Here is a 13,707-nt window from a genome sequence, read left to right as displayed (position 1 = left end):
TGCAGGTTTAGTTCAGTTCAACCAATAAAGCCAGCCCCACATCTTTTTTTTTCTTCTCACTTCCTAGTGCAAATAAAAGTTATGTTTAAACAACCATTTTGATGTGAACGAGGGGAGGGGGGGTCAGAACGGAGACCCAAAGCCCATCTGTAGACAGTTGGACAGCCCCTTACAGAAGGGTCACAAGGAAGGGTCAGTCAGGGTGCAGTGTAGCACTGATTAAACATACAACTTTCCTCTAGTTCTTTAATGGCCCCTGCCACTAGCATGATCCCAGTTCTACCTTACACATCTGGCTAGACCAGAGCATGTACACTGGTACAGACAAGAGCTCTTGACACACAGAATCCAGGATAGATAAACTCCTCAGGACCAACAATGAGAGTAGTGATACCATGAGGGTAGGGGGAAGGTGGGGGGAAAGAGAGAACAGATTGCAATGATAGATGTTCATCCCCGCCCCCAGGGGATGAACAACAGAAACGTGGGTGAAGGGAGGCAGCGGATGGGGTAAAATATGAAAATAAATAAAAATAATTTATAAATTATCAAGGGTTCACAAGGGTGGAAAAGTGGGGGAGGGAGCGGAATAAAGAGGTGCTGATACCAAGGACTCAAGTGGAAGGAAAATGTCTTGGAAATGATGATGGCAGCATATGTACAAGTGTGCTTGATACAATGGATGTAAGAGCCCCCAATAAAATGGTTTATTAAAATAAAAAATAATTGCAAATTTTTTTTAAAAGTGATGTTTGCACTATACTGGGGTCTGTGAAGTAAGTAAACATTGAAACCATTGTCAGAATGATCAGGGTGTGGCCCAGACACAAAGTGAGCCAATGCTCTTGGGAAAGTGGCAGCTTGGGGTCTGTTCAGTGTGGGTCTACCACCAACCTTCACTGTGTCAACCATGCAACACGGGTGAAGCTCAATACAGCAAAGCCCCGGAAACTGCGCTCTGTCTGTGTCGATTTAACAAGCATATCTGTCCCCAAGGACAAAGCCCATGGAGGTCAAATTCTAACGACAAGCTTTCGTGGTGAGCAGCGTCCCTGATAACGAGAGTTTGGCACGTGGCTCTTGGGCGGATGAATTCAAAACAACACGCCCACTGCCACAGAGGGAGTTCTGCTCCATCGCCAGCACACTCGGCTTCCCAGACTCTCCATCTTCACACAAGCAGACCGTCTCCTCGTGCACCCTGCGGTTTACGCATCTGACCATTTAATGCAGCCAACCTCCGCACAGGAGCCTCTGGGCGGAGCAAAGGGTTCTCCGTTTTCACTTCTACTGGGAAAGGCGATGGCTTGAGTCTACCCAGAGATGCCTTAAAGAAAAACCTGGAGATCTTTAAAAATCAATCATTGACAACACCGCGGGCTCCTACGCTCCCGCGTTTGGGGTCGCCATGAGTCAGAATGGGGTCCATCTCAGATGGACTGGACTTCAAGGCAACTCACAAAAATAATGCAGACCAGTGACTTCTGCGCCCCACAGGGTGAAGCCGTGCTACCAACTCCCTCCCCTTGCGTTCTCAGTCCTCTGTTCCATCTGTTCATCTCCATTCTATTAACAGAGTTTACTTTAGCTTTATTAACTCCACCAGTACCTGCTTTCCCTAAACGTTTCTGCTGATCAGAATCACCTGCAGTGCTTGCCAGATAGATTCCTGGGACTAGTTCAATCAACAAACAAAACAAAAACAAACTTCTTAATGAAGACTGAGCATGATAGTAGGATAAGAGGAAAGTCAAAGGAAAGAGAGGAAAGAGGTAGGAGGCAAAGGGCGTTTATAGAGGTCTAAATAAAGGCATGTACATATGCAAATATATTTATATATGAGGATGGGGAAATAGATCTATGTGCATATATTTAAAGGTTTAGTAGGTTTAAGGTAGCAGACGGACATTGGGCCTCCACTCAAGTACTCCCTCAATGCAAGAATACTTTCTTCTATTGGCATCATCAAAACAAAAAAATCACATCGTAGTGAATGGGGGGGGGGGGAGTGCGGAGTGAGACCCAAAGCCCATTTGTAGGCCACTGGACATCGCCTTACAGAAGGGTCTCGGGGAGGAGAGAAGCCAGTTAGGGTACAACATAGCAACGATGAAACATACAACTTTCCTCTAGTTCCTAAATGCTTCCTCCTCCCCCATATCATAATCCCAATTCTACCTTACAAATCTGGCTAGGCCAGAGGATGTACACTGGTACAGATAGGAACTGGAAACACAGGGAATCCAGGGCACATGTTCCCTTCAGGACCAGTGGTGTGAGTGGCGATACTGGGAGGGAAGAGGGAGGGTGGCTTGGAAAGGGTGAACCGATTATGAGGATCTACATGTGACCTCCTCCCTGGGGGACAGACAACAGAAGAGTGGGCAAGGGGAGATGTCGGACAGAGAAAGATATGTCAAAATAATAATTTATAAATTATCAAGGGTTCATGAGGGAGAGGGAAACAGAGAGGGAGGGGAAAAATAAGGAACTGATGCCAGGGTTTAGGTGGAGAGCAGATGCTTTGAGAATGATGAGGGCAATGAATGTTCAAATGGGCTTTACACACTTGATGTATGTATGGACTATGATAAGAGTTGTATGAGCCCCTAATAAAATGATAAAAAGAAAATAAGAAATTGCCAATGGGGGTGGGGAGAGACTGTTACCCATGCTACACCATGCTTCAAAACAAAATTTCATTTATTTGTCATTAGAAAGAAATATTTCACAATATATAAAAACAAAACAGAAAACCCCAAAAGACTTCCTTGCTGAGTTAATTCTGACTCATTTTGACCCTGTGGGTAGGGCAGAACTGTCCTGTGGCATTCCAAGGCTGTCCATCTTTGTGGGAGTAGAGAGCTTCCTCTTCTTTCTCCCCAAGAGTGACTGGTGGTTTCAAACTGCTGGCCTTCCAGTTGGCAGGCTAGTGAAAAACTCACTATGCTACCAGGGCTTTTTGGGTCTAACTGTGTTCGTCTGGGTACTTTAAAGAAACAAATCCACAGAAACTCATGTATAAGAGAAAGTTTTATATAAAGGGTAAGTGTGCATCAAGAAACATCCCAACCAGGTGCTGCCCAAGCCCACAAGTCCAACATTAATCCATTAACCCATATGTCCAACACCAATCCACAAAGTCCTACTCAATCTCACAAAACAGACACAGTGATGCTGACTACAGGAGGAAAGTCAAGTCAGTGAACGTGTAAGCATCTCAGCACTGGCAGGGGTCTCCACATGGCTGCTCCAGCACCCAGGGCTGCATCGGGGTAGGTCTATGCAGCTTCTCCTCAGGGATGTCTTGCAGGAAGTGAGCCTTGCAAGCTAAAGCAGGGAACTGGCTAAGGCAGCTGCACCCTGGTCCGACTATCAGGAAGCAAGAGACCCAAGAACTAGAAAGTTGAGGCTCACTGAGCCATTGATCCCTCCACTCTTCAATTAACCCCACATGTGTTTATCAGCCAGGTTGGCACAATAAACTACCTACCTCACCTGCCCAGACCTATGGCATTAGCATTTCTAAGGGAAAGGTCTGGGATTCGGTGTATTTAAGAAACATCAAGTGGAGATGCGTTCAAAGGGAAAATCCCACAGGCATAATTATTCGAAATGATTTATCTTGGGATAGTCCAAGCCAGACCTTCAACTTCTGTATTAAAAGTCACAGACACTTCGCTCTCCTCTCACAGCTGTTCTTTTTCCTTTTCTTCGGTGGCCAGAGTAGCGTTCTGAAGCTGATAGACGAGGCGACTCTCTAGAGAACCCGTGTCTCAGGCAGTCAGAAATTACAGCTACCCAGAGAGGTTTTCAGCAGCCACATTTTGTGTGTGTGTGTCATTGACTACGGAATTCCATTATCCGGATCACAACAAACCATGGATGACAGCATTTGGGAAGACTGAGAATTCTGGAACAATCACTGTGTTCATGCAGAACTTGTCGATGGGTAAAGAGGTAGCTATGTGAGCAGAACAAGGGGATAGTGGTTTGAATGAATGGTGTAAACTCAGAAAAGTGTGCATCTGAATTGTATCCTCTCACCATACTTAGTCCATCTGTGTGCTGAGCAAATCATCAGAGAAGCTGGATTCTATGAAGAAGAATGTGGCATCAAGATTGGAGGAAGGCCTACTAACGACCTACAATATGCAGATGATACAACCTTGCTTGCTGAAAATGAGGAGGACTTGAAACAGTGGGCGCTGATGAAGATCAAGGATTATAGCCTAAGTCTGGATTACAACTCATTGTAAGGAAGCTCAAAATCCTCACAACTGGACCAGTGGGAAACATCATGATAAATGGAGAAAAGGTTCTGTTGTCAAGAATCTTGTCTTGCTTGGATCCAGAGTCGATGTGTTTCGATGCTATACTTATGATTTTTCAGCAGCTAATTCCTCTGACGTGCACAGCTGGTTTTTGGTCTTCATAGTTTGTTCTTAGTCCATTGAAAACCATTCACTTTGGGTGCTTGCTAGCATTAGAATGACCAGTTACACAGCTTCCAGCATCTCAGATACAAGCAAGCCACCACAGTCTGACAAGCTGACAGACCAGTGATGCTTTTTAAAAATACGTTGACTAAATTGCGTTTAATGTGAAACCTGGATTTAAACACTAACAAATGACTCAGAAGCAAGAATAAAGGAAACACAGACATTGTGTTCATGGAGCCCTGTGGTGCAGTCGTTATTGTTGGGCTTTGATCACATGGTCGGCAGTTCAAAACTCCCAGCACCTCCGCAGGAGAAAGACTGGGCTTTCTACTCCCATAAACAGTCCAGAAACCCACAGCATTGCCTCAATGGTAATGAGTGAGTCCTTGTTTCAAGCAGGCTACAGTTAATTAGAAAAGTCAAGGACATAACCCTGAAGCAGTTAGAGTCCTTAAAAACAAAGCAGAACAAAAACAAACCAGATCAGACAACTGGACAAATTAGACAAATGTAAATACAGCCATGGATATTTGAAGATGTGAATGAATGATTAGCAACATTCTTTAGGTAACTTAACAGGATTGTCCTGATAGTTTTGTTATGTTGTTATTTGTTCCTCTAAAGAGTGCCTCTTTTAGAGATGTACATTTGGTCAGGTTGTCTGGAGAAACAAATCCCATGATGTGCATATATGTAGAAGAAAGAGGTTTCTATCCAGAGGTATTTCCAGATCAACGAGGCATCCCAGCTCAGTCCAACTTAACTCCATAAGTCTAAAGCAAGTCTATAAGACTCTCTAAAACCTCATGTCACTACAGGCTGATGACTCAGAAAAGTAAAACAGGAAGCAGGAAGATCACAGGCCAGTGAGTGCAGAGTTTCCTGGATTCAAGGTCATTGGTAACATGGCAGGGCCCCAATAGCTCTCAGGGTCAGGCAGCCCACATGGAGTTACCCTTGGAAGCAGCAGAGTCCTAGAAAACAGGAAGGCAACGGGGTGGGGGAGGGGGGGGAGAGAGAGAGAGCAGTGTCTTTCACTGTTACACAAAAAGGCTTATGACACAAAGGGGGTGTCATTGGGCTGCGACCCCTACCATCACAAAATGGATCCTGAAAGATATGCGAATGAAATTTACATTTCCCAAGTATCTGAAGCTTGCACTACCATTATGCAGATCATGGGAAGAGTGAAAGAGAAGACGAAACTAGATTCATTACAGATGTTGGATGATGGTATCTGGGGGGTAATTATGCGGCCTATATATTTATATGATATATATATTCAATATATATATTTGAAAACTTCAATAGCCTAGATTCCCAAGCTTATTTGGCCTACTGCTCCTTGTCAGGAAAAAGAAAATTACTCAGTGCCCACTAGGCAATTAAAAGGTCTTGTGCGACAGTCTATAATCCAGGATCACATGTACATATCTGCGTTTGCAGTTCCCTTGGATTGTTCCAGCACCCCTCACCCCCAGGTGGCAGTATCGCCACTTTAGGAAACATTGCTCTGTGGTAATATTATGATACCTTATTTAATCTTCCTGGGATTATGCAATCAAGAAACTAAATATTCCTGGAGCTTCAACAATCCACCAGATATTTTGTGATGTTCTCTCAGTCATAACATTCCTAGGGAGTCCTTTCCCTGTCTCTGCCCTCAATTTCTTAGCAGTACCTACTTCGAAGGGACATGTTGACAAAGATGTTTGATTTGTAAGAAACTATGTTTACTTGAGTCCTATCGTGATTTAAAATCTACTTGTTGGGGAATACAGCAGTATTAATGCATGTTATGCATTTCCTCAGGGCCAGCAGACTCTTGAATTCTCTTGAATGAATTTATTTATTCTAAGCTCTCATTTAAATAGCATGGAAACCAGCTGTCTCTTGTTTTATGTCTTCTGTCTATTAGAAGCAGCCACATTGGCCAGCATCCCAGTTCCTGCCTTCCTTGGCACTGAATTGAATTAATCAATAGACTACATAATCGTTGCAACAACAACAAAAAAATCCAAACTTAAAAAATCTAGCAACAACTGCAATGGAAATTTACCAAATACAAATGTAATTGCCTACAATTGCTCAAGTAAGGTGAACGTGATTTATGTTTCTTTTGATTTGACCAGTTTGAATGAACATGGAAATTGAGAGCTTACTCTGGAATGCTCTTCAGGAACCATTTCTTTTGCTGTGTTCCCTATGACTGTATTGCATTGCATCTAGTGTAGTTGCTCAAGCCACTGCTGATGAATGGAAAATCTGGTTCCACCATAGTTTGATTTTAGCTTCATAAGATGCTTGATAATACCATCAATGAGACGGGAATGGATTTTAATATTTGGGAGTCCCGAAAAGAGATTGTTGCAAATACGAGTTTGGGTAATAACTCGACTTATTTGAGATGTTTGAAAGAGCGCATCACTGCATTAGGTAAATCTGTTGCACTAGCTATCTTTAAAGAGTTGAAAAACTAGGATGTTACTTAGAGGACTAAGGGATGCCTGACTCAAGCCATGGTATTTTCAATTGCCTTATATGCATGTGAAAGTTGGACATCGAATAAGTAAAATCGAAGAAATATCAATGAATTTGAATTATAGTGCTGGCAAAGAACATTGAAAGTACTGCGAAGTGTCAAAAGAACAAATGGATCTGTCTTGGAAGAAGTACAGCCAGAATGCTCCTTAGAGGCAAGGAGGGTAGACTTTATAGTCTCATGTACTATGGACATGTTATCAGAAAAGACAATCCCTGGAGAAAAACAGCTCACTTGGTAAAGTAGAGGAGCATCGGAGGAGAAGGCCCTTGACGAGGTGAATTGATCCAAGGGCTGCAACAATGGGCTCAAACATAAGAACAATTATGAGGTTGGCGCAGGACCGGGCGGTGTTCTGTTCTGTTGCACATAGGGGTCGCTAGGAGTCTGAACATGGCACATAACAACCAAAGAGTGTATTGGTAGCTAAAAATAAAAAAAAATATGTTTTATCATTTTATTGGGACTCATACAACTCTTATCACAATCCACACACACATCAATTGTGTAAAGCACATTTATACATTCATTGCCCTCATCTTTCTCAAAACTCGATTTCTGTGTGGGCTCCCTCCCCACTCCCCCCTCCCTCATGAATCCTCGATAACTTATCAATTATTATTTTATCTTATCTTACACTGCCCGGCGTCTTCCTTCACCCACTTTTCTGTTGCCCACCCCCCCAGGGAGGAGGTTATATGTAGATCCTTGTAATCGGTTCCCCGTTTCTATCCCACCTTCCTTCCCAGTATCGCCAGTCTCACCATTGGTCCTGAGGGGTTCATCTGTCTTGGGTTACTGTGTTTCCAGTTCCCATCTGCACCGCTGTGCATCCTCTGGACTAACCAGGTTTTCAAGGTAGAATTGGGATCATGATAGTGAGGCGGGGGTGGGGGGGGGGCATTTAAGAACTAGAGGATGGTTGTGAGTTTCATTATTGGGTAGCTAAAAATTAATGGACATTCTTGTAGGTTTGGTTTCCTTTACACTGATAGGGATTTTTCTACATAGAAGTGCACAAACTAATAGCATCATCTTGGAGCGAATCTTCCCTTCCACTGTTTTCTGTCTGTGTCCTCTGGCTTCAGAACCAGAAAAGGTTGTTATTGGAGACAAGAGACATCCTGAGGCTGGCACTCTGACCAGGATCACCAGGCAGTGTGCAGCATGTGCTTGGTTTTGAGGCCCCTCATCTCTTGGCCTGTCCATCTTCTTTTAAATATTCAATTTCTTTCCATGCTGTCCATTGTATAGTGAACACTAAACCCACTGAAGAGACTCTGGTGACCAAAGACTATATAACCCATGGTCTCTGCTCTTGGAGAACATACAATCTAATCGTGAAGAAAAGTGACATAGGTAGGAGGGTAAATGAGCCACGGACGCTCAAATAACCATGTTGTATAGCTGTGGAAGGTGAACCACATTAATTCTGTGCTCTTGCTTATATATTTGTCCAAATTTTACATGTATCTGAGATGATTAAAAGTACCCTGACGTGGGTGCACCTCACTCATTAGAGTGTCATCCTTACTTTTTAATTCTTTAGAGAGTTTTTTGCAGCTCATTTGCCCAATGCAAGATGCCATTTGATTTCTGAGCTGCCACTTCCATAGTCCATGGTTGTTTATTGATTCTTAATTTTTGTTGAGAATATATGCTGCAGAAGACACATCCATGTAACAGTTCGTCTATGTACAAGTGAGTGACATGGGTTACATTCTACAGGGTGTGCAACGATGGCATTGATTGTTGATTTGAGGAGAGCAAAATCCTGACAATTTCCTTTTCTTTGCTATTGACTATGTTGTTAATTATTCCAGTTGTAATGATTTTCATTTTCTTTATGTTAACACATGACCCACGCTGAATCTACCGTCTCTGATCTTCATCAGTAAGTGCTTCAAGGTATCTCTATGGTCATCAAGCAAGGTTGGGTTCACTGCATATAAAACCCAAATCCACTGCCACAAGCTTTTTCTTATCGTAGCAGCTCTACAGGACAACGTCGAACTGTTTCCAAGGTTTTCTGAGGCCATCGAGTTCTACAGAAGTAGACATTGCATGTTTCTATAGACCACCTGGTTGGCTGACCTTTCTGTTAGCAGTTCAGTCTGTAATCCATTGCATTACAGGTTCTCATCTACATATGGCGCCTTGTTCATGAATCTTCTTCTAACTCTGATGTTTCATTCTTCATGTAGCACAGGTTCTTGGATTAATTTGCTCATAGTACAGATTGAATAGTTATGATGAAAGATGACAGTCATGACTCAGACCTTTTCCAGTTTTAAACAATGCAATATCCTCTTGTGTCCAAATGACTGCTCCCCCCCCCCACCCGTGTTGGTTCCACATGAACTCAGTTAAGTATTCTGAAATTTCCATTCATCACAATCCTACCCATAGTCAGTGTGATAGTTAGGCTTACCGTGGCAACTAGAACTCCATAGGAACATGTGGGTGGAGTTTAATTGGGCCACAACTTGATTGGAGGGCGACTGAGATACATACTTTCCGAAGTCAGCTTCCTTCCTGTTGATTGACCAATGTGCTGCTGCTTGAGCTAGTTCTTTGCCTCAACCGTGTGCTGTACTACCTGTGGGCTGAGCCAACCCATGGTTCATCTTGCTGGAGCGTGAAGGTCCTCGGAGACCTACTTCAAGGGATGCTGGCACATACATCACTGGAGTTTGAGGCTGGTGGATCCTGTTGCCTTGCAATGATTGCTTGAGTTTCAGATCCTCTTGGGGCTTGCTTTGCTAAGCTCCCCACACTACTGACTGCTGCCGCCCCACCCTGTCTGTCTTGCCTAAGGGCAGATTCTGATTTCAACTTCCTTGACCTTGGACGTGAGTTGAAGGATCTTCAATATATTAACTGTTCCATGAAAGTAAGTTGAACCGAGCTGCTCTGTACTGTTGTGTGGACTAATTAGCCGTTAAAGTCCTTCTCAATGTATAAACCTGCCCTTTTATGTACATATAATCATAAGTGTCCTGGTTTTGTTTCTCTAGAGAACCCTGCCTAACACAGTTAGTTATGACTCATGTAGTAAATGCCTTCATAGAGTCAATAAAACACATGTAAACTTCTTTTAACATCAGAAATGATAGTCATTGTTTCAGATTACCTTCTGAATCTGGCTTGATCTTCTTGCGGTTAAGTAAGCAGAATACTTTAGATTATCCATGTTGTAGCATGTATCAGAAGTTTGTTTTACTTTTGGCTTAATAATATCCCATGGTACATATAGACCATATTTTGTTTATCCATTCATCTACTAATAAAAATTTCTCTCAGCAGTGTTTTGTAATTTTCAGTCGTGGGGAAGTGAAATTACTCGGCATGGCTCTTCAACCCACAGTCTTTGTAACGCTACCACATGACTGGATCGTAGTAGTAGGCAAATAGGTCTCCAGGGCTCTAATATGGGATTGGTCAATTTTACCATTCCACTAAGTGTAAAGTGCGCCCCCTCTGAAGCAGGAACAGAAACTCTCACGACCACCAAGAATGAAGAGCCATGAGAAAAGAGCACGTCTGAGATCCCTGCAAAGAGAAGCATGAGCAGCATGAGAGAGCAAGGTGGGCTTCCCAACCATGAGAATAGATGAAGTTGAATGCCTTGCAGAGTGGTGTGCCCTTTGGTCAGAGAGTGACATAACTGCTGGTGTGGCTAAGAAGAGGCTCTGCGGACTATCTCCTTAAGGTATTCTGATCCCAACTGCTTATCATCTGAATTTATATAATGAGTGTTGAAATTAGTTACATGCATTTCTCCTATTCTTTAAGATGCTTGTGTATTTTTAAAATCTTCTACCAATGTAGCATGTAGAGTAGCTAAAGCAAAATGGAAGAAAGGATGAAGTCAAGGAGCTGAATAGAAAATTCCAAAGGGCAGCTTGAGAAGACAAAGCCAAATATTATAATGAAATGTGGCAGGACCTAAAAGTAGAAAACCAAAAGGGAAGAGCAACCTCAGCATATCTCAAACGGAAAGAATTCAATTAAAAAATTCAAGTATCTAATTGCAGTTATGAAAGATTCTACAGGCAAAATATGGAATGGTAAAGGAAGCACCAAGAGAAGAGGAAAGAATCCACAGAGTCACTGAACCAGAAAGAACTAGTCGACAGCCCAACATTTCAGGCCGTGGTATAGGAGCAAGAAACAAGGAAGAAGTACAAGCATCACTGAATGCATTAGCAAAAATCTAACAAGCAAAGGCTCCAGGAATGGACGGACTACCCCTTGAAATGTTTCAGAAAGCTATCAAGACATGGGAAGTACTTACTTGTCTATGCCAGGAATTTAGAAGACAGCTACCTGGCTAGTTGACTGGATTCAGAAATCCATATTCATGCCCATCCCAAAGAAAGAATGTTCAAATTATGGAACAATATCATTGATCTCGCACACAAGTAAACTTTTGCTTAAGATCATCCAATAATTGTTACAGCAGCACACTGACAGGGAACTGCCAGTGGTTCAGGCCAATTCTGGAGAGGATGTGGAATAAGGGATATCATTGCTGCGATCAGACAGATCTTGGCTCAAAGCAGAGAATACCAGAAAAATGGTTATTTGTGTTTCTTTTTTTTTTTAACTTGTGTTTCATTGACTATGCAAAGGCATTCAACTGTGTGGACCATAATAAACTGTGGATGGCCTTGAGAAGCATGGGAAGTCCAGAACACTTCATTGTGCTCATTCAGGGCTTGAACATGGATCAAGAGGTAGATGTGCAAGCAGAACAAGGGGACACTGCATGGTTTAAAATCAGAAAAAGTGTGTGTCAGGGTTGTATCTTCTCACCACACTCTATTTCAATCTATATGCTGAGCAAATCGTCAGAGAAGTTGGATGATATGAGGAAGAATGTGGCATCAGGATTGGAGGAAGGCATATTACTCTAATAACCTGTGGTGTGCGGATGACACATCCTGCTTGCTGAAAGTGAGGAGGACCTGAAGCACTTGCTGATCAAGATCAAGGATTGCAGCCTTCAGTAGGGATTATAACTCAATGTAAAGAAAACCCAAATCCTCACAACTGGGACCAATAGGTGACATCATGATAAATGGAGGAAAGGTTGAAGTTGTGAAGGATTTTGTCTTACATGGATCCACAATCAATGCAAATGGAAGCAGCAGGCTATCAAAAGATGCATTGCATTAGGGAAATCTGCCATACAAGACTTCTTCAGCATACTGAATAACAAGGAGGTTGCTTTAAATACTAAGGTGCGCCCAACCCGAGCCATGGCATTCTCCATTGCCTCAGACGCATGTGAAAGTTGGACATTGGAAAAGGAAGACCATAGAAAAGTCAATGCTTTTGGATTGTAGTGCTGGAGAAGAAAATTGTAAATAACACAGAGTGCTAAAAGGAAAAAAAACTGTCTGTATTGGAAGAAGTAAGACCAGAGTGCTCCTTAGAGGCAAGAATTGCAAGACTTCATCTTACAAACTTTGGACATCTAGTCAGGGGAAATACATCATTCCCCGGGGAAATACATCATATTTGGTAAAGTGGAGGGGCAGTGAAAAAGAGGAAGGCCCTCAATGAGGTAGATGGACACTGTGGCTACATCAATGAGTTCAGGCATAAGAAAATTTGTGAGGATGGCAGAGAACTGTGTAGTGTTTCATTCTGTTGGGCGCAGGGTCACTGTGGGTGGGAGCAGACTCCATGACACCTAACAACAATGATGGTGTATGTCATTTTAAGGTTGGTTATGATAATATGGTGTTACAGTAATGAGCTCACTGTTAAATTAACCTGAATTTCTCATCACCAGATCATGGTGGATTAAAAACATGAATTCAGATCACTAATAATTTGATAAGGAATTTTGCATCTATGCTGACGAAGTATATTAGTCTGTAATTTTATTTTCTTAAATGTCTTTTTCTGGCTTTGGTATTGAGGAAATACTGGTCATATGGGATAGACAACATCTGTTTGAGTTACTTCTATAGACATATACAAGTGGACTTTGAATAGTTGTAATTTATGCAGTTAGTTCAAATATTTTTCATTTCCTTAAGTTATTTTTTAAAGCAGCAATCATATCATTTTTATGATTTGACCACCAAAGTAGAATCACTCTTTCATCTGGGAACATTTCCGGGTTCCTCTGGGTACATTCTCTATTGGAGACATGACCTAAGTGGTCTCAGTGACAAGCTACCTCACTGACCACGTACAGAAGGTGATGAAGTTGCCACCTTTGGCTGCTCTTCAACAATTTAGAAGTGATGCAAAAGCATCTGTCCAGAATAGCTTTTAACCATCTTGTCACAGCTCCTCAGGATGTAGATAAGACATGTGATCATGAAACGGGTTCAACTGGTCAATGTGTTTCCAAATGCAGAGCCACATCAACTATCAAGAATCTGTGATGACACGTTGCCAAACAGGGAGGAAATTGGTTCCATGTTTTTGTTAGCATATGACTCTAGTACTTGTTATGACTGTATGGGTGGATCAATACCAGGCCGGCTTCTAGCAGCAAGTGACCTTGAATCTCCCCCACCAGTTCAGAGCTGACCAGAGCTAGCTGAAACAACTAACAGTGCGTGACCTTGAATCTCCCACACACACCTGTGGAGCTGACCAGAGCTAGCTAATGACCCGCTTTATTCGCTCTGCACCTGGAACGGCCCGTTTGGCTCAGTGCCCGCTTTGTTCTCCGCCCACCGCTCTGCACCTGGCACG

This window comes from Tenrec ecaudatus, chromosome 8 (genome assembly GCF_050624435.1).
Source record: "Tenrec ecaudatus isolate mTenEca1 chromosome 8, mTenEca1.hap1, whole genome shotgun sequence".
Taxonomy (NCBI): Eukaryota; Metazoa; Chordata; class Mammalia; order Afrosoricida; family Tenrecidae; genus Tenrec; species Tenrec ecaudatus.
This window is presented reverse-complemented; position numbering follows the sequence as displayed.